Source organism: Jaculus jaculus, chromosome 22 (assembly GCF_020740685.1).
Source record: "Jaculus jaculus isolate mJacJac1 chromosome 22, mJacJac1.mat.Y.cur, whole genome shotgun sequence".
Lineage (NCBI taxonomy): Eukaryota > Metazoa > Chordata > Mammalia > Rodentia > Dipodidae > Jaculus > Jaculus jaculus.
The window spans coordinates 401,842-421,480 of record NC_059123.1 but is presented as its reverse complement, the minus strand read 5'-3'; the positions used below and the strand labels follow the sequence as shown (position 1 = coordinate 421,480).

At 46.7% G+C, this 19,639-nt stretch overlaps 1 protein-coding gene across 2 annotated transcripts in view; it reads left to right on the top strand.

The window, feature by feature from the left end:
- Nucleotides 1-2,149: 2,149 nt before the first annotated feature.
- Resf1 (retroelement silencing factor 1) overlaps nt 2,150-19,639 on the top strand; it is a 51,232-nt gene continuing 33,742 nt past the window's right edge. For both annotated transcript variants that reach the window (XM_004664366.2, XM_045139481.1), the window contains exons 1-2: nt 2,150-2,340; nt 2,490-2,582. The gene's annotated coding sequence lies outside the window, so the exon portion shown is untranslated. The remainder of the gene's footprint in view (nt 2,341-2,489; nt 2,583-19,639) is intronic.

Sequence of the window (19,639 nt, the reverse complement as noted above, 5' to 3'; positions counted from 1 at the left end):
TCTCAGGCAAGTCCTTTCGTTTGGTCCTAGTCCAGAGGTATTGCAGGAAGTGACTCAGGCCCCTGGGTGGCTATTTCCCCTGGCCACATGTCAGGGTTGCTGTTGATTAACAGCCCTTTGTTCATGTTTTTTTTTTCCCCCAGAAGTCTTGCCTGCCTCTTCAGGAAACTGAAACTGAAGGACTCAGGAACCAGAGGGATGGTATGACAGACTTCAGAGTCACCAGTAGGCCTAAGTTTCTGTTTCCCCACAAGGTTTAAGTAAGAGTTTAACAGTTACTGGAAAAACCACAAACTGCTTATGCCATACATTTCTGTGGTCATAAGACAAATTGCTTAAGTTCCTCAAACATACATAGCCAATCACAATAAAGGTTACCTAATCTACCTGGCATTCCCCTAGCCCCTGCCTGCCAATTTTGCCCGCCAATATCCTAAGCCAATCAGAAGACCCCAAGTGCAGTTACTGTTTAAAACAACCAATCATGTAACCATCCCCTACTTCTATGTTCAAATCCCTATAAAAACCCTGCTCTCCTGCCAGGGGCTCTTGTACCGATCCACTGGAGTCCGATCTTAAGCCCGAAATAAAGCTCTTTGCCTTTTCATAGTGTCTGGTTCTCCTTGGTGGTCGCTGGGGATGCTGAGAACTGGGCATAACAGACTCAGCTCTGGAGCCCGCTATCTCTGGCAAGTCCTTTCTTTTGGTCATAGTCCAGTGGTATTTCAGGAACTGACTCAGGCCCCAGCCGGCTATCTTCCTTGGCCACATGTCAGGGTCGCTGTTGATTAATAGCCCTTTGTTGGTGGCTTTTCCCAGAAGTCTTGCGTGCCTCTTTGGGAAACTGAAACTTAGGCCTAGCTATAAACTGGAGCAAATCTGATCCTCTCATCTGTAGCCCAGGCTGACCTGGAGCTTACTCTGTAGTCACAGGCTGGCCTCGAACTCACAGCGCTCCTGTCTCTGCCTCCTGACTGCTGGGATCAAAGCTGTGCACTTTAATCTAGAAAGAGTGTAAGATCTAAGAAATGAACATGCTGCCTTTAGCTTCTGTAACCCTGCTTGCCAGCCCTCCAGCTTGACATTGGTACTGCCTTGTTAAAACAGGTAGCCATTGTAGTCTGTATGCTCAGCTTAAGTTCCCAGAAACCCCCTCCCCTGCAGATACTGGGAACTGGGAGGTGGGGGGGGGGACATTTTACCACAAAAAGCCCCAGCCCAACTTGGTGGTTAGATCTGTAAAACACCAGACAGCCTACACCCAAGCAGTCTGGCCATAAGCAGAAAGTCCCAAACCATGGGGCCCCACATACCCAATCAATGCAAAGGTGGTGTTGTTATGCAGAATTGTGGTTTTTGCCTTTATAACCCCTGACACCCCCCCTAACCCCCCCCCCCCTCCCGGTCCGTCTTTCACACCCACTGCGTGGTCTGTGTGTGGAGACTGGGCCCAGGCCTTGGCTTGCACTACAATAAAGGAAACTTGCTGCTAATTGCATTGGAGTGACTATCTCAGCTCTTTGCGGCGGATCTCTGGGTGACATCCTTGAGGGTCTTGACCCCGGGTAGGGGGGTCTTGGCACTTCAGGATCAAAGGTGTGCACTTTAATCTAGAAAGAGAAGAAGTTAAACGCTGGGTATATACTTTGCTGCACAGTCCGGTACAAAGCGCTGGCCACTCCTCCGCCCAACCCCGTCCCCGGGAGTCACAGAACTGCAACTAGTCAGAAACGCACGTTTCGGCTCCCCTCTCCCCTCCCTCGCCCGCCCCGGAAGGCGGCGCGCAGCGCCCGGGGGCCGCCCCGCCAATTCCGGCTGGAGGCGCGGCCTGCGCCCGCGGGCCCGCATCGGCGCGGCACTAGGACCGGGCGGCCGCGGCGCCGGGCGGGGCGCGAGGACGCCGCCCGCCCCGCACGCTCGCCGGCTCGCGGCGGCCGGAGGCCCTGGGCTCGGCGGCGCGGCGCGCGGGTTGCGCGGGCTTTTGTTCCGCGCGTCGGCCGGCCGCTCGGGTGCCGGGTCCTGCGCCGGCCCGGTTGCGTCGCGGGCGGCGTCCGCCCGCGCCCCGCGCCCGCCCCGCGCATCTTTGTTTCGCTTCCCGCCCGCCAGGCCTCGGCGCCCGCCCGCCGCCGCCCCGAGAGGTGAGACCCGGGCCGAGCCCGCGGACCGGCCCCGGGCCGTCCCGGAGCCGTCTCAAGTTTGTTGCTGGCGTGCATCCGCGTACCTAGGGTCGGGCCGGCTGCTACCGGCGCAATAAGGAAAATTGTCAACCAAGTATTTTTGTCGCGGAACGAGGGTGCTGAGGATTGGGCTTGAACTGCTCGTGAATTCCAGCCGAAGAGGGTAGTTTAATTTTCTTAATTTTCTGTTTTTATCAGCACACTTATTTCAGCAACCCTAGTACGCTTTCTGCGGAACTTCAAGGCTTAAGAAAGACGATTTTTGAGCAGCTATGCGCTTTTATTCACCTTACGTGTTTCTTGCCCTTCTAGGACCAAAGAAGTAAACAACACACCCTTTGTGGAAGTGACTGACATGTTTGGAGGGATATGTACAATAGTTAAAAAGTAAAATCGTGTTTAAAGGTAAGTCGGTCACGTTGATTCTACCAGGTGACTTCACTGTGGTGTAGGTTGGATTAAGGTTAATCAAATGGGTAAATCTAAAGAATTTTTTGGACATAATACACTTGATGGCAAACTTGAGAAGAGGTTATATTGTTGCAGTGCTGAGAACGTTCACAGTAGCAAAAGTTTGTTGTTGCTGTCTGCCTTGCCTCTGAACATTCTTCACCAGGAAGAGAGTGACTTACAGAAAATAAGGTGGCGGGTTGAACCGTACCGGCGTCTGTAATGTTCTCTCAAAGCAAGCACTTGCTTCTTTTCACTTACTTGTGGCATCTGGGGTGGAGTGTAGAGCCCAGAGAACCATTACCATGCAAACTGAGTGATTTGGCTCACTGGGGTTCCATCCCGTAACCCCAGGAGTTGTTAGGAATCCTCATCTAATGAGAAGAATGTGGTCTCTGCAGTCACACTGTGTGTTAAATCTTGTTGAACCACCACTGAGCTCCGCCACTCAAGGCAAATCTTGGGAGAATTAATATCTAGGATTCAGTTTCCTCACCTGTGAAGTGAATACTATCTGCCTTACGGATTGTAATAAATCACATACCTCATAACTAGAATGCATTTAAAAATAAGTAGCTCCTAGCACATTATGGTAACTGATTAATAGATTTTAGATGTTGTCATGTTCAATGAAATATATTGTATGGCCTTAGACATTTAAAAATGTCTTTAACACCCCTCCAAAAAAAAATCCTAATTTTTTTGTAGGAAATTCAGTTTCTTCATTTAAATTAAAATAATGAGCTTTGTGTTTTTAAAAAATATTTTTATTTGTCTATTTGAGAAAGAGAATGAATGAATGGGTGTGTCAGGGCCTCCAGCCACTGCAAACAAACTCTAGATGCTTGTGCATCTGGTTTAGGTGGGGAATCGAACCTTGGTTCTTTGGCTTTTCAGGCAAATGCCTTAACTGCTAAGCCATCTCTCCAGCTCTTTTTGTTCTTTTTAAAAAATATTTATTTATTTGACAGAAAAAGAGGAAGAGAGAAAGAGAGAGGATGGGTGCACTGGGGCCTCCAGCCACTGCAAACTAACTCCAGATGCATGTGCCCCCTTGTGCATCTGGCTAACATGGGTCCTGGGGAATCAATCCTGGGTCCTTTAGCTTTTCAGGCAAACGCTTTCACTGCTAAGCCATCCCTTCGGCCCCCTTTTTGTTCTTTAAGATATATTTATGTCCCTTTTTTTTTCCCCCTCTGTAGTAGGGTCTTGCTCTAACCGAGGCTGAAGTGCAATTCATCCAGTGAGACCCTACGTTGAAAAAACCAAAAGACAAAAAAAAAAGGATGTTTTTATTTTAAATTGGGATTCGTGTAATCTAGGCTGGTTTTAAACTTTCTGTGTAGCCAAGGGTGATCTTAAACTCCTGTCTAGCTTCCTGAATGCTGGGTCTCCAGGGCTTTCACTACCTACTACTGGCTTTAGCTCTAGACTTATTTGAAGTTCACAAAAGTGCCTTCACTCCTTGGCCTGCGAAGTGCTGCCTCCGCTCTGTTCTGCCATATTCCCTATCTGGTTAGCTTGTCTTCCTGGCTTGTTAGTTTCTTGGACTTGGTAGGAACTCTGGTTTTTCGAGGTAGGGTTTCACTGTAGCCCAGACTGACCTGGAATTCACTGTGTAGTCTCAGGGTGGCCTCGAACTCATGGCGATCCTCCTACCCTTGCTTCCTGACAGGGAGTAGGTAGGGCTTCACTCTATCTAGCCCAGGCTGACCTGGAATTCACTATGTAGTCTTGGGGTGGCCTGGAATTCAGAGTGATCCTCCTACCTCTACAATGCTGAGACCAATAATGTGTGCTACAACACCAGGCTAGGAACTCTTTTTTAAAAAAATATATTTTATTTACTTATTTGAGAGACAGAGAATGAGCACCAGGGCCACCAGCCACAGGTGCATGCGCCCCCCTGTGCATCTGGCTAATGTGGGTCCTGAGAGTCGAACTGGGATCCTTTGGCTTTGCAGGCAGATGCCTTAACTGCTAAGCCATCTCTCCATTCCTAGGAACTGTTAATTTTTTTTTTTTTCCCTGAGGTAGGATCTTGCTCTAACCCAGGCTGACCTGGGATTCACTAAGTAGTCTCGGATGGCTTTGAACTCACAGTGATCCTGATACCTGTGCCTCGCAAGTGCTGGGATCAAAGGCATGCTCCACCAAGCCTGGCCAGGAACTCTTAATTTTAAGGAATGTAAATTTTTTTTTTTCTCCAAGGTAGGGTCTCACTCTGGCCCAGGCTGACCTGGACTTCACTAAGTATTCTCAAAATGGCCTTGAACTCACGGTGTGATCCTCCTACCTCTGCCTCCCAGGTGCTGGGATTAAAGGCATGTGCCACCACGCCATGCAAGGAATGTAGCTTTATTGAAACACTGTTAAAGGTGAATTTTGAGAATCTGCCTAAGTTGCCCTCACCCACTTTCTTTGCTGCTCCACTATGTGAAACATAAGTGGAAAGCATTTAGTTTGAGGTAAATCTAGGGCAAAGAAACTGTTTAACAAAAGAAGTAATCTCTTAAACCTTGCAGGCTTTTTTGTATTTTTGTTGTTGTTGTTTTTGTTTTTTGTGGTAGGGTCTCATTCTAGTCCAGGCTGACCTGGAATTTACTATGTAGTCTCAGGCTGGCCTTGAACTCACAGTGATCCTCCTACCTATGTCTCCTAAGTGCTGGGATTAAAGGCGTGCACCACCACACCTAGCTTGTATGTATATTTTTGAGACCAGCTTTCACTCTGGCCTTGTGAGCCTAAGTTTCCTATGATGAGCTTCCAAGCCAGACTGAAACCTTGAAGAATTCTGTTCTGTGAAGCAGAATAGATTTTTGTTTTTTCTTTTCTCTTTATTTATTTTCCAAGTAAATTCTCACTGTAGCCCACCCAGGCTGACCAGGAACTCACTCTGTAGCTCCAGGCTGACCTCAATTCTTGTTGATCTTCCTACCTCTGCTTCCTTAGTGCTGAGATTAAAGGCATGCACTGCCACACCCAGCTAGGGTTTTTTTTTTTTTTATTTATAATTTAATTTACTTGAGAGAGAGAGAAAGCCTTGGAGGGTGTGATAGAAGTGTCCCGGTGCAGAACACTCCTCCATCTCTTCTCAGCACCATAGTAACATTTTAAAAATATTTAATAGTTTAATGTTAATAATATTTAAAATAGATAAATTATTTAAGAGAGAGAGAGAGAGAGAGAGAGAGAATGGGTACACCAGGGCCTCCAGCCACTGCAGATAAACTCCAGGCACATGTGGCACCTTGTGCATCTGGCTTATGTGGATACTGGGGTTCTCAGGCAGGTCCTTAACCACTCCAGCCCACATATTTTTTTAATGGTGACATAATTTTTTTCGAGGTAGGGCCTCACTCTGGCTCAGGCTGACCTGGAATTCACTATGTAGTCTCAAGGTGGCCTCGAACTCTTGGCGATCCTCCTACCTCTGCCTGCTGAGTGCTGGGATTAAAGGCGGGCATGTGCACCACCATGCCCGGCTTGACTAGGTTTTTTTAAAAAAAATCTTTATTTATTTGACTGTGACATCGGCAGATTTTATGTAGATATATGGGGTGTGCAAGGGCACGTCAGGGTCTCCCCCCCACTGCAAGTGAACTCCCAGCGCATGCACCACTTTGTGCATCTGGCTTTACGATGGTCCTGGGCATGCATTGCAGGCAGGTGCCTTAACCGCCGAGTCATGTCTCCAGCTCAGTGACAGGTTTTCACTGCTTTCCTTCCTCCCATGGAGCAGGCTTCCAGTTCAGTCACAAAGCAGTTGGTTTCCCCTGAAATAAACAGGCCACCATTGCACCAGTTTACACATTTGGCCTTGCTGGCCAGCCACAAGGCTTGCAGGGTCCACTGCTGTTTAACATGGCTAATAACTTTTCTCTGCCAAAAGGCTGTGTGCTGTGTAGCACTTTCCAGCATCCTGACAGCTAGTTGCTGGAAGGAGGCTCCCAGCAGCCAAGCTTGTGGATCTCTACCAATAAGGTTTTACCATCTAAAGATACATGTTTTTCTGCTCATAAGAATGGAAATAGTGCAAGGTTTTAATGACAATAACAGGATTCTCTTGGGATGTATCACGTTACAAAGCTTCATTTATAAATAAAGTCTCCTGGTTAAAATTGTGGTGTGATTAAGATTTTAATGTGCTAAAACTTAATTGGAAGCCAGATGTGGTGTTACTTGATGATCTCAACACTCAGGAGACTAAAGCAAGTGGTTGGTTTTACTTCATTTCCAATCAGGAATTTTTTTTTTTTTCCAAGTAGGGTTTCACTGTAGCCCAGGCTTACCTGGAAGTCACTATGTAGTACCAGGCTGGCCTCAAACTCCTGGCAATCCTCCTACCTCTACCTTCCCAGTGCTTGGATTAAAGGCATGTGCCACCCTGCCTGGGTGGAGCTAGAAGTGGGACGTACTGGGTGTGTGTCCTGAAGGGTCATGTCTTGTCATAGCCCCTTCTCGTATTCCTTTCTTAACTTCCTGACTGACCAAAGGAAAGCAAATCGTCAGTCAGTGTAGATTAGATTTGCATCCTTCCTTAGTGTGGTCTTAGACAGTGGCACCAACCAACCAAACATAGGCTGAAAGCTCAGGTCAAGACTAACATTTCCAGGCTGGAGAGATGGCTTAGCGGGTAAGGCACTTGACTGCCAAGCCAAAGGCTCTAGATTCAATTCCCCAGGACCTATGTAAGCCAGATGTGCATGTGTCTGGAGTTTGTTTGCAGAGGCTGGAGGCCTTGGCATGCCCATTCTCTCTGCCCCTCTCTCTCTCTGCCTGCCCCTCTCTCTCTCTCTCTCTCTCTCTCTCTCTCTCTCCCCCCTCTGCTTTCTCTCAAATAAATAAATAATATAAACATATATTTTAAAAAGATAAGCATTTCTTTTTCAAGGTAGGGTCTCACTTTAGCCCAGGCTGACCTGATACTCACTGTCTAGTCCCATGCTGGCCTCGAACTCAGCAATCTTCCTAACCCTAACCCTCCCTAGTGCTGAGATCCAAAGTGTGCACCACCACATCTGGCCTGTCTCTCCCTTTCTCTTCTCTCTCCAACAAATAAATCTATCTTTCCTTCTTTCTTTCTTTGTTTTCTTTTCTTCTTTCTTTCTTCCTTTCTTCCTTTTTCTTTCTTTCTGGTTTTTTGAGGTAGGATCTCACTCTACCCCAGGCTGACCTGGAATTCACTGTGTAATCTCACGGTGGCCTCGAACTCATGGTGATCACCTACCTGTGCCTCCCAATGGCTGGGATTAAAGGTGTATGCTACCACGCCTGTTTTTTTTTTTTGTTTTTTTTTTTTGAGATAGGGTTTCATTTTATTCCAAGATGATCTGGAACTAACTCTGTAGACCCAGGCTAGCTTGAACTCTTACGGGCTGGAGAGATGGCTTAGTGGTTAAGGCACTTGCCTGCGAAGCCTACGTGCACAGGTTTGATTCTCCAGATCCCACGTAAGTTTAGACATACAAGATGGCACATGCGCCTGGAGTTTGCAGTGGCTAGAGGCCCTGGTGCACCCATTCTCTGTCATTCTGTCCTTCTAAATTTAAAAAATATTTATTTAAGAGGAGGGAGAAAATGGGAGCACTAAGTCCTTTCCCTGCTTCAGATGAACTCCAGATGCATGGGCCACTTTGCATTTTCTTTGTGTGGGTATTGGGGGGTTGAACTTGGCTGTTATGCTTTGCAGGTAAGCACCATAACCACTGAACAATCTCTGCTGTCCACTTTGTGGGTTTTCTTCTTAGTTGCATATTACACAATGATAGTTGGTAGTCCCTTGGTGTTCCTCTTGGTGGTTGCTAAACATCCTAGTAATGGAGGAAAACATCTAAATTCAGTTATTAGTCATGGTTCCCACCATCTCCTTGTTCTAAGAAAGCAAGAGTATGACTTGTTGATAGAGCTGTGACTCCTGTAAACAGATGGTGGGATCTGTCACCTGACCTGCTGACAAGATAGATTCTGGCTAAGCCCCATTCCATCATTACTCCAATTACAAACCTTCATTTTTTTTTTTTTTAAAGAAAAAAAGAGGGATGGTTTATTCTGGAGCCAAATACAAGTGAACATGGCTCGGAACACAGATTTAGGTGACCCCAAATTGCACATTTCAACATGTTAACATTTCATGAAGGTTTTATAGTTAACAAGAGTCATAAATCAAGGCACTTTTCAAATAGGCTGGCCATCAGGTGGGCAGGTTATAGCAAAACATGTAAATCCTAAATTAAGGTTTTTAAACATGGAACTTTTTAATGTGGGGACCTTTCTCTCCCTCCCTCCCTTCCTCTCTCTTTGTTTCAAATAACAGTATTTTTTTTTTTTTTAATTGGGCTGGAGAGATGGCTCAGGGGATAAAGGCACTTGCAAAGCCTGATGGTCTATCCGCATAAAGGCAGATGCTGGACACGACATATACACTGGAGTTCATTTGCAGTCCATATTCACGCCAGCCCCACTCCCCAAATAAAATTTTGTTTTCCTTTCCCTCACCCCTCTTCCATCCCTGCCCCCACCCATCATAACTTTTTTCAACTTCCTTCCTTCTTTCCTCCTTCCGTCCTCCCTTTTTGAGGTAGGCTCTGGCTACAGCCCAGCCTGACCTGGAATTCACTCTGTAGTGTCAGGGTGGCCTCGAACTCATGGCGATCCTCCTACCTCTTGTCTCCAAAGTGTTGGGATTAAAGGTGTACACTATCATGCCTAGCTTAAAGGAAGTTTTTTCTTTTTTTTTTTAAGTGTTTTTAAAATTTGGTTTTGTTTAGTTAAGAGAAGGGAGGGAAGGAAGGAGCGCTAAAACCTTCATTTTTTAAAGTGTTTTTACCCAGGCTCACAAAATACCTCTGTCGAAGTTCTTGTAAGCCTGGGTGGCTGGAGTAGACTGGAGTGTGGCCTGCTATAGAGAACAGGGAAGGCAGTTTCATCTGATTTCAGATGCAGTTGGGCCACTTCATGGGCTGTCCAGTTCCACTTGAGGTATGTCTTGTCCATCGCAAAAGGTATGGAATGGTTCGCTTCTCCTGAGAAGTACTGCCACTGCAAAGGAGCGCCAGATACGTGTACCACTTTGCATCCAGCTTCATGTGGGTGCTGAGGAATTGACCTTGGGCCAGCAGTCTTTGCAAACAAGTTCCGTGACTGCCCCTACTTTTATGCTTTCTTCTTCTTTTATGTTTTGTTTTTTTGAGATAGGCTCCCACTCGAGCCCAGGCTGACCTGGAATTCAGTATGTAGTCTCAGGGTGGCCTCGAACTCATGAGAACCTCTGCCTCCTGGGTGCTGAGATTAAAGGAGTGTACCACCATGCCCAGCTACTTTTATACATTTTTTTTTTTTCTCAAGGTAGGGTTTCACTCTAGCCCAGGCTGACCTGGAATTCACTTTGTAGTCCCAGGGTGGCCTCAAACTCATGGTGATCCTCCTACCTCTGCCTCCCCAGTGCTGGGATTAAAGGTGTGCACCATCATGCCCGGCCCTTTTTTTTCTTTTTCTTTTTGTTGAGAAAGGGTCTCATATAGCCTAGGTTGGTCCCGAACTCAATTTAAGGCAAGAATGATCTTAAACTCATGATTTTCCTGCCTTCACCTTCCAAATAGTGAAATTACTGGTGGTGGACCTGACAAGGCTGTTGTACCTTGTGTGTTGTACACTTTGCCACACATTAGCTTGTAGAGAACGCTTGAAGGCTGTTGTCAAACTCACAACTTCACTGGATTTGGTGCCGTGTGCCTGTAAGCAGTCCTGCTGCTCCCGGGAGCACTGCAGTCGGTTTGAGGCCAGGCTTCCACACTGTTCTAGTGGAACAAGTTCCTTGGGATGTTACCCACTCAAGACACCGGGCAAAATTCTGAGGAATAGCTGACTTCCTCTCTGTGTGTGTCCCCCTCTGTAATGTTTAGTTGCAATAATCGGAAACAAACCATGGCTGGTGTGATTCTGAGGGTAACTCTTCAGGATTGCCTGTTGCGTATGCAGGCTGTTGTTAACTGAAATATGTTGTCTATGACTGTACAATTAATTATGGTACCTGATTGGGTAGCCCATGCTTCTGAATGGAATTTGTACCTGGACACATAAGAAAATGAGAGGGTAGAGTTGTGGAACAGAGTTAATATAACATGTGGTGATTGGCTGTTATCTGAAGAGTCCAAACCAAAGTAATACCATGACAGGCTTTAAAGATATTAATAGGCCTAGGTTTCTGTTTCCCTGCAAGGCCCAAGTTACTGACACAGCACTTTATAGTTACTGGAGGAAAAAATAACCACAAACTTCCCAGAACCGAAATAACCCCTGTACCAGGCCAATCAAAAAGGACCAAATAGATGTTATACATTCCTGTGGCTCTTGTGGCTATAGATAAGTTTACTTAACATCCCTCAGCTACTATGTAACCAATCAGCTTGTAACATGTATACTCTTGCTAAATCTCAGCCAATCATGTAACTGCGACATTAGAAATTCCCCTTTTCTTTGTTTGAACCTAATAAAAGCTCCCCCTGGACGCCATTCGGGGCTCTTGGATGGACCCACTGTGTTGGTAAAATGTGGAGCCTGAGCTTAAGCCCAAAATAAAGCTCTTTGCTGTTGCATACATGTCTGACTCTCTTGGTGGTCTTTGGGGACTCCATGATCTGGGCATAACATTATCCAAGCAAAGCTTAATTACATCTGACCTGACTTTGGGGGGACACTGGGCTCTCCTAGACCCAGAGGTAGAAAAGACCATGTGCTAAGTGTTGGCTTATATTAGGTGCTCATTGTTGCCAGACCCATCCTCTTCTTGCTCACTAGAGTGAAAGTGCTAGACAAAGGTACCTGCCTCCCTCACTCCCAAGCAGTCAGGAGGAGGAAGCAGCTAAGACAAAATAGATGTTCCCTTCCCATACCACATAGCTGACTGCCGTGGAACCGCATAGCTGCCACCTCTGCTTGTGCAAAGCCCCTGCTTGTTTGCTCTCCCTACCCTGCTGCTGTGCAGTCCACGTTGCTGCTAGAGAGATAAAACTGCAGGTTACTATTATGATCACATAGGCCCTGCCTCCCCTCCCCAAAAGGTACCAAGAGCCAAGATTGTGGGACGAAAAAATGAAAGCCCAAGGGAGGAGTCAGGTCACTACTCCCCCAGTTGGTTAAAAGCCCACTGCTGAATAGCAGATCTCCCCCTCTTTATTATAAAAAGAAGGGAGGAGATGTTGGAAGCCCCAGCTGTTCTTTTGACCTTGAGAGCTAAGGGTGTTCTCTTATCTCTTAAAAAGGAGATCTTGTGATCTGCAGCTGCTCTTTGACCTTGGGAGCTAAGGGTGATCTCTAATCTCCTGATCCTAACCATTGTTTAGTATACAGCCTAGATGGAGTAAGCACCTGATCCTAACCATTGTTTAGTATACAGCCTAGATAGAGTAAGCACCTGATCTTAACCATTGTTTAGTATACAGCCTAGATAGAGTAAGCACCTGATCCTAACCATTGTTTAGTGTACAGCCTAGATAGGGTAAGCACCTGATCCTAACCATTGTTTAGTATACAGCCTAGATAGAGTAAGAGTAAGCACCTGATCCTAACCATTGTTTAGTATACAGCCTAGATAGGGTAAGCACCTGATCCTAACCATGGTTTAGTATACAACCTAGATAGAGTAAGCACCTGATCCTAAGCATTGTAAAAAAAAAAAAACTGCAGGTTGAGCGATCCCATCTTTGGTCCCCAGGTAATCAGTACTGATTCCAAAGAAATTCTCCTACAAACCTTGTGAGTAATCAGCCTTGGAGAGAACCATAGGCTATTTCTCTTATGCCTTTTTGTTCCCCTTGGGACCTTGGTTTCCAGCTTGACAGTGCGTGTTCTCACTGACGTCATCCTGTAGGACTAGGGCGTCTGAGCTTTATCCTCTTCTGGACCCGGGTGGAAGCTAGGGCATGTTAGTACTCTAGCACTGAGAATCATCCCCAGCCTGGTTCCAAGATCCTTTTGAGGTACCAAAAGTGAGAATGCTCAAATCTGTGTGTTTAAACTATGCATGGCTTCCTGTGTACTTTGAGGCATTTTAATAGAAATGTGATGTAAACAGTTATGCTGCAGTGTCTAGGGAATAATGACAAGAAACACTTGTACACAATCAGTGCAGACATGATTTCTATATATATTGTTTTTGTTTTTTTTTCAAGGTAAAGTCTCTAACTCTGGCTGTTCTGCAACTGGCCTCAAACTCAGAGATCCTCCTGCCTCTGCCTTCTGAGTGCTGAGACCAAAGGTGTGCACAACCACACACCGAGTTCTCTAATATTTCTGGTCCTCAGTTTAATCGGCAGTTTGTTGAATCTTTAGATACGATTTTACACATTTGGTCTCCATGTTTTTTTTTGTTTTTGTGGTAAGGTCTTGCTCTAGCCCAGGTTGACCTGGGGCTCATGGTCTCAGGCCTTGAACTCAAGGCCATTCTCTTATCTCTGCCTGGAATTAAAGGCATGTGCCACAAGGCCTGGCTCTCCATCTTTTTAAATTATTTATTTACTTATTTTTCCTTCATCTTTAAAAAAAATACATTTAGGCACTGGAGAGATGGCTTAGTGGTTAAGGCTAAGTCAAAGGACACAGGTTCCATTCCCTAGGACCTGAGCCAAATGGATAAGGTGGTGCATGCATCTGGAGTTTGTTTGTCCTGGCAGTAGGTCCTGGTGTGCCCCTTGCCTTATCTCAAATAAATAAATAAATAATGAATTTTAAAAGAAGACATTTAGGCCTGGAGAGATGGTCAGTGGTTAAGACACCTGTCTGCAAAGTCTAACAGCTTGGGTTTGATTCCCTAGTACTCATGTGTGCTGGTTTGATTCAGGTGTTCCCCATAAATTTAGGTGTTCTGAATGCTAGGTTTCCAGCTCATGGAGGTTTAGGAATTAATGCCACCTGGAGGTGGTATATTTTTGGGGACGGGTTTATGGGTATTATAGCCAGTTTCCTTTTGCCAGTGTTGGACACACTCTCCTGTTCCTGTTGTACACCTGATGTTGGCCAGCAGGTGATGGTCTACCCTCTGCTCATGCCATTGTTTTCCCTGCCATAGGAGGAGCTTCCCCTCGAGTCTGTTAGCCAAAATAAACCTCCCCCCCCCCACAAGCTGCTCTTGGTTGGGTGATTTCTGCCAGCAATGCGAATCTGACTGAAACAGTAATGTTGGTACCAAGAGTGGTGTTGCTGCTAGGCACCTGACTGTGTGGCTTTGGCCTTTTGAAGCTGATTTTCAAGAGGAATGTGGAAGGATTTGAAACCTTGGCCTAAGAGACACCTTGCCATGCTGCAAGTACAGCTTGATGGACTACTCTGGTCAGAGTTTACAGACCTGAATGCAGTAAGAACTATGGACTGTGAGGTTTGGCTTGTGAAGGCGAGAAAGAGCTTTGTGTGGACTGGGCTTGAAGCAGTTTGTGTGAGAAGCTTGCTGTTATGCCCATGTCCTGAGAAGTTGTGCACGGTTGCTCTGTGTAGAAATGGACTGGTGTATGCAGAGGGATTTGGTACCAAGAGAAATTTTTGGGCCAAAATTGTCTGGTCAGCTACAATTTTATAAAAGATTACTACCATTGAAATTGGGCCAGCTGATCTTCCTTATGACAACAGAAAGAATGCAGTCTTGAAGGGGCCTGAGTGTTGAAGGAGTGTCCTGTTCTTCAAAATGTGCTTTATTCCCTTCTGGATTAACAAATTGGCATGCTACCTGGTATTATGGAGTATAAGAAGTTCAGGAAAGAGAGGGTCATTGAATTTGCAACACGGTTTTTGTGTTTTGGAAACGGCTGTGGGCAGTGTGAAGCAGGTTTGCTGGATGCCTGATGGAGCCCTGAGGATGAACCGTGGGTTGCAGTGGAGACCCAGTGGAGATGCCAGGACCATGAGATGGCTGCTAAGGAAAGCTGCCAGCCCAGATGTTTCCTGGACTCTGAGTAGCCTAGATGGAGGGGCAGAATTGGAACCCCAGAGAATTGTTACTGGTTAGAATTATCAGAGTTGGAGGTTTGTCACTGACTAGAGTTGTTGGTCTTGGAGCTACAGAGTTTGATGTTTGCCCTGGTTGTTTTAAATCTTGTATTGGTTAATATTTCTTTGCTATGCCCAATGCCATTTTTTGCAGTGTGAATGTTTGTTCTGTGCCATTTGGGATTTGGGGGATTTTTTATTTATTTATTTATTATTTTTTTATTTTTCGAGGTAGGGTTTCACTCTAGTTTAGGCTGACCTGGAGTTCGCTATGTAGTCTCAGGATGTCCTCAGACTCACAGTGATCCTCCTACCTCTGTCTCCCGAGCGCTGAGATTAAAGGCATGTGCCACCACACCTGGCTGAGATTTTATTTTTATTTATTTATTTATTGGAGAGGGAAAGAATGAGAATGGGTGCTCCAGGGCCTCTAGCCACTACAAATGAACTGTAGACACATATGCAATCATGTGTATCTGGCTTACATGGGACCTGTAGAATCAAACTGGGGTTCTTAGGTTTTGCAGGCATGTGCCTTAACTGCTAAGCTATTTATTTCTCCAGCCTCCGATTTTGAACATCACTAGGATTGATCAAATCTATGAGGACTCTTAAAGTCATAATGAATGAATTGTATTTTACATCTGTATGGATATCAGCTTATGGGGCTAGGTGTGGAATGTGGTGGTTTGATTTAGGTGTCCCCCATAAACTTAGGTGTTCTATGCTAGGTTCCCAGCTGATGGAGATTTGGGAACTAACACCTACTGGAAGGAGTGTATTGTTGGGGGCAGGCTTGTGGGTGTTATAGCCAGTTTCCCCATGTTATTGTTTAGCACACTCACCTGTTGTCCACCTTATGTTGGCCAGGAGGTTGGTGTCCAACAGACATATTAGATGTTTTCCAAAAGTAATATATAATAGTTTTTTTTTTTTTTAAGACTAATCACAGCATTCAGGCTATTTAAGGTGAAAGCTTCAGTCAGTTTTGACCATACATTTATTTATCTATTGGTTTTTCAAGGTAGGGTCTTGCTCTAGCTCTGGCTGACCTGCAATTCACTATGTTGCCTGGGGGTGGCCTTTAACTCACAGCAGTCCTCCTACCTCTGCCTCCAAGTGCTGGGATTAAAGTCATGCACCACCATGCCTGGCCCTTTTAAGGTTCGGGAGTGACTAAGACCATGGAGACCACTCTGAGAGAAAGATGGAAGCTTTTATTCGGGAAAAACATGAGCTGTCAGGACTGACTCTCAAGAGCAGAGCACAGCCAACTTTGAGATTCCAGATAGTGGGCTGTATTGAGCTCTTCAGGTGGGGGAAGGTTAGGGAGGAAAAAGGACTCCTTTGTTCTTTATTTTAGCCATTTCACATAGCTAGAGTGGGAGACCAGAACAGTAACTAGATGGGAGATAAGGGGCAGGAAACCAGGACCTGGGGCGTTGTTAGGCAAGGAAGGGATGGATAATGGCTGGGCTGTTTTTTGAGGAATGTGGATGACCCACTTCCTTATGTCTCTTGTCACCCTCCAGCTGTCTTTAGTGACTCCCTTTTGGGAAGCCCATGTTGACCTAACATTCCAGCATTTTGTTAATGACAAGGGACTATGGTCTTCTATTCTGTAGCGACCTCATGCTGACCATAGGGGGAGACGAACTCTGATTTTGTATGCACCTCTGAAGGAAGGAGGCCAGAGCAAGTAGTAATAGTAGTCCTGAAACAGGCCCTAGGAGTGGCAAAAGCCAGGGCCAAGCTGTACCAAAGATGTTCCATGACCCAGAGGGGTTAGTGTTCCTACCTGAAGCTGGTCAGCCAGGTTTTTTAGTTTTTTTTTTTTATTTTTTAATTTTTTGAGGTAGGGTCTCACTCTAGCCCAGGCTGACCTGGAATTCACTATGTAGTTTCAGGGTGGCCTCGAACTCACAGCGATCTGCCTACCTCTGCCTCCCAAGTGCTGGGATTAAAGGCATGCGCCACCACGCCCAGCGGTTTTTTAGTTTTTAATTTTGACCTCTACCTTGCCTGATCAATTGAGATAGTAACAGCATTCCTCATTCAGAAAAAGGCAGGTCCCTCCTTTGTCGCTGTCAAGAGGTCTAGGGCTTGGTGATTCTGCAGCACAGCTGAGGCCAGGGAAGTAAGTTGCTCTTGCAGCAGTCGCAGGGCCTCAGTGGCTCCTTGGACTGCGATGCTCAGTTCTGTAGAAAGCCTTTCATAGGAGATTAGGCTGTGGCTCAGGCCTCCTGCAGCCAGTCCTGTGGTAGCTATAAAGGCTGCCAGGCTCACCCCTACCATCACAGGCAAGTGAACAGCTCTTTTGTAATGCTGAGCCCGCTTAGGAGGAAGGTCTGCCAGCTCTCTGTTTGTGAGGCTAGGTACCAGAGTGACTGGGGTGCAAGGGCCCGAGTGCGCTCTCGGGGAGATGCCAGTATACAGCATGGAGTCACACCAAAAATAAATTCCCTTAGGTAAGGTGAGGTTTGTCACAATTGAGTTATTGAAAGCTCCCGACAAGCACTGAGAGTTGTCCTTATGCCAGCGGTTTGGAAGAGCGTGGGATAGGAGGCTTGCGGGGAGGACGCCAGAAGCAGGAAGTGTCTGAAGCACAGGTGACATTGAGCAGGGGGACTGCAGAAGGGGCGCTCGAGGGAAGCACACAGAAAGCAGGCAGTGTGACTGGTAAGATTGAGTTAATTGAGGAGGGAGAGAGAAGAATTAAGGATGGACATCCAGGGGCGTAGTGGAGGTTAGATCATGCAGCTCCTCCTGGAGCTTGCCATGAGCCTGTTTGATGTCCATAATTGTCTGGATATGGGCATTTTGGGCAGTCTTAGGGGCATTTTGAATGGATCTAAATATTTCTCTTCTGCCTCCACAGTGAAAGCCCAAAGTGTATTGGGTTGCCACCCCTGCCATCCTATCTGCCCACTTTTGGGTCTGTGACGGAAAAAAATGTGAGCACCCCTGAGATTTGAGCTGTGATGGTTGTTTGCTATAGGACTTAGGTGAAAGTAGTGGAACTGACAGGATGGGCAGATCGATAGTGAGCACCCCCCAACATCGTGTGTAGCATGCTGTTGTAACTTGGTCCTTAGTGAAGTGGAGACTTGTCTCATACCATCCCATCCCTGTACTGAGCTGGCTTCAGGGTAGTCGTTGGCAATGCCTTTTACAAAGAAGGTGAGGGAGACGGGGTCCGCACTTTCCTTGAGGGGATGGATGGAGGAATTAAGGAGCTTGCTATCCCTGTCAACAGCTATGATATCAAAACACAAGGCACAAGGAGGGGATGAGCATTCAGAGGTGAGGGATAGAGGGCTTGGGGCAAGAGAGAGAAAGAAGGCAGAGAGGCATTAGTGTCTAGAGGAACATTCTGGGATCGGAGGAAGAGTGGGAACAGGAGAGTTTAAGAGGGCCCATTGGGGTGGCGGTGTACTTAGCCCTGGATGAGGTAGGATAGGACAGAGGTGGCTTGACTCTTTAGTCGCAGTAGATGAATCCAAGTGGGGATGCCCTGAAGCTTTGTGGCTGTTGGGGGTGGTTAGGATCACCAGATGAGGTCCAGTCCATAGCCGTTTGAGACCCTGTGGACAAGACTGCTCAAAGTAGACTTGACCTCCAGGGTCAAGTGTGAGAGTTGTGGCTCCCTCTTGTGGCTGGGGAAGAAGGTGGTGAGCATGTTCCTGGAGAAGGTTCCGGATAAAGGTGAAAGTTGGTAAGTACCCTTGGAGAGGGGTTTCTGGTAGAGGGGGGAGGTTAACAGGTAGAGGCACCCATACTTGAGTTCAAAAGGGCTAAGGAAGGAGGGGGCCTGAGGAGTAGCTGTGATTCCAGCTAAGGCAAGTGGGAGGAGCCAGGGCCAGGACAGGTGGAGTTCAGAAGTCAGTTTAGACAGGTGAGTTTTGAGAATGGCATTTGCTCTTTCTACTTTGCCTGAGGTCTATATGGAACATGGAGTTTCCAATTTATCCCTAGGGCTCTGGCTACTTCCTGGGTTATCTTGGAAATCAAGGCTGGTCCATTGTCTGATTGAATGGGTTAGGCAAAGGCCAAGGCAGGGCAGAATAGACTCCAGAATGTGAGAGGGAACTGTGTTTGCATTTCTCCTGTCCTAGGAAAAGCTTCAGCCCACCCCCAGAATGTATCCACCATAGCGAGAAGGCATTTAGTCTTTTTGTGAGGAGGCATGTGGGTAAAATCTCTGCCAGTCTACCCGGGGGAAGTGAGCCCCTGTGTTGGTAGGGTTTGAAAGAGGGAGGGGCCAGACGCCCCTTGTGGGGAAGCGTTGGCACAGAGTGAGCAAGCCTGTGTCACGGAGATTAGAGGAGAGGAAAGGGTGGAAAAGGAGCGGGTCAGGAGTCTTTGTAGAGGGAGGGCTCCCACATGAAACAGGTTATGTAGTTGGGTCAGGATGGTAGTAGCTTGGAGATCAGGCAAGCAGTAGAGATCCCCCAGGAGCAGCCAGCCTTTTGGTCCTGGGTGGCTCCAAGTTTCCTTAGAGTTTGGTACTGTTTTGGGGTGTACGGAGGAGTGAAGGAGGTAGGGGCAAGGAAGAGGGCTGAAGGTGAGTGCGTGCCCTGGAGGCGGGATTCCCTGGCAACCTTGTCCGCGAAGGAGTTTCCCTTGGCCACAGTTGAGGTTGGAGCCTGGTGTCCCCTACAATGAATGATAGCCACTTTTGTAGGAAGATAGGAGGCATGTAGCAGTTTAAGGATAAGGGGTCTATTAGTAATGGGGGTTCCTCTAGCGGATAGGAAGCCTCTCTCCTTCCAGATAGCAGCATGGTGTTGTATAATATGTAGAATTATTTAGAGTCAGTATAGACGTTAACTGTCTTGCCTTGTGCAAGGTTAGGGCTCTAGTGAGAGCTACAGCCCTGTTTTTGTTTTTTGAGGTAGGGTCTCACTAGCCCCGACTGACCTGAAATTCACTGTAGTCTCAGGATGGCCTCGAATTCACGGCGATCCACCTACCTCTGCCTCCGAAGTGCTGGGATTAAAGGTGTGCACCACCATGCCCAGTTTCTATTTTTG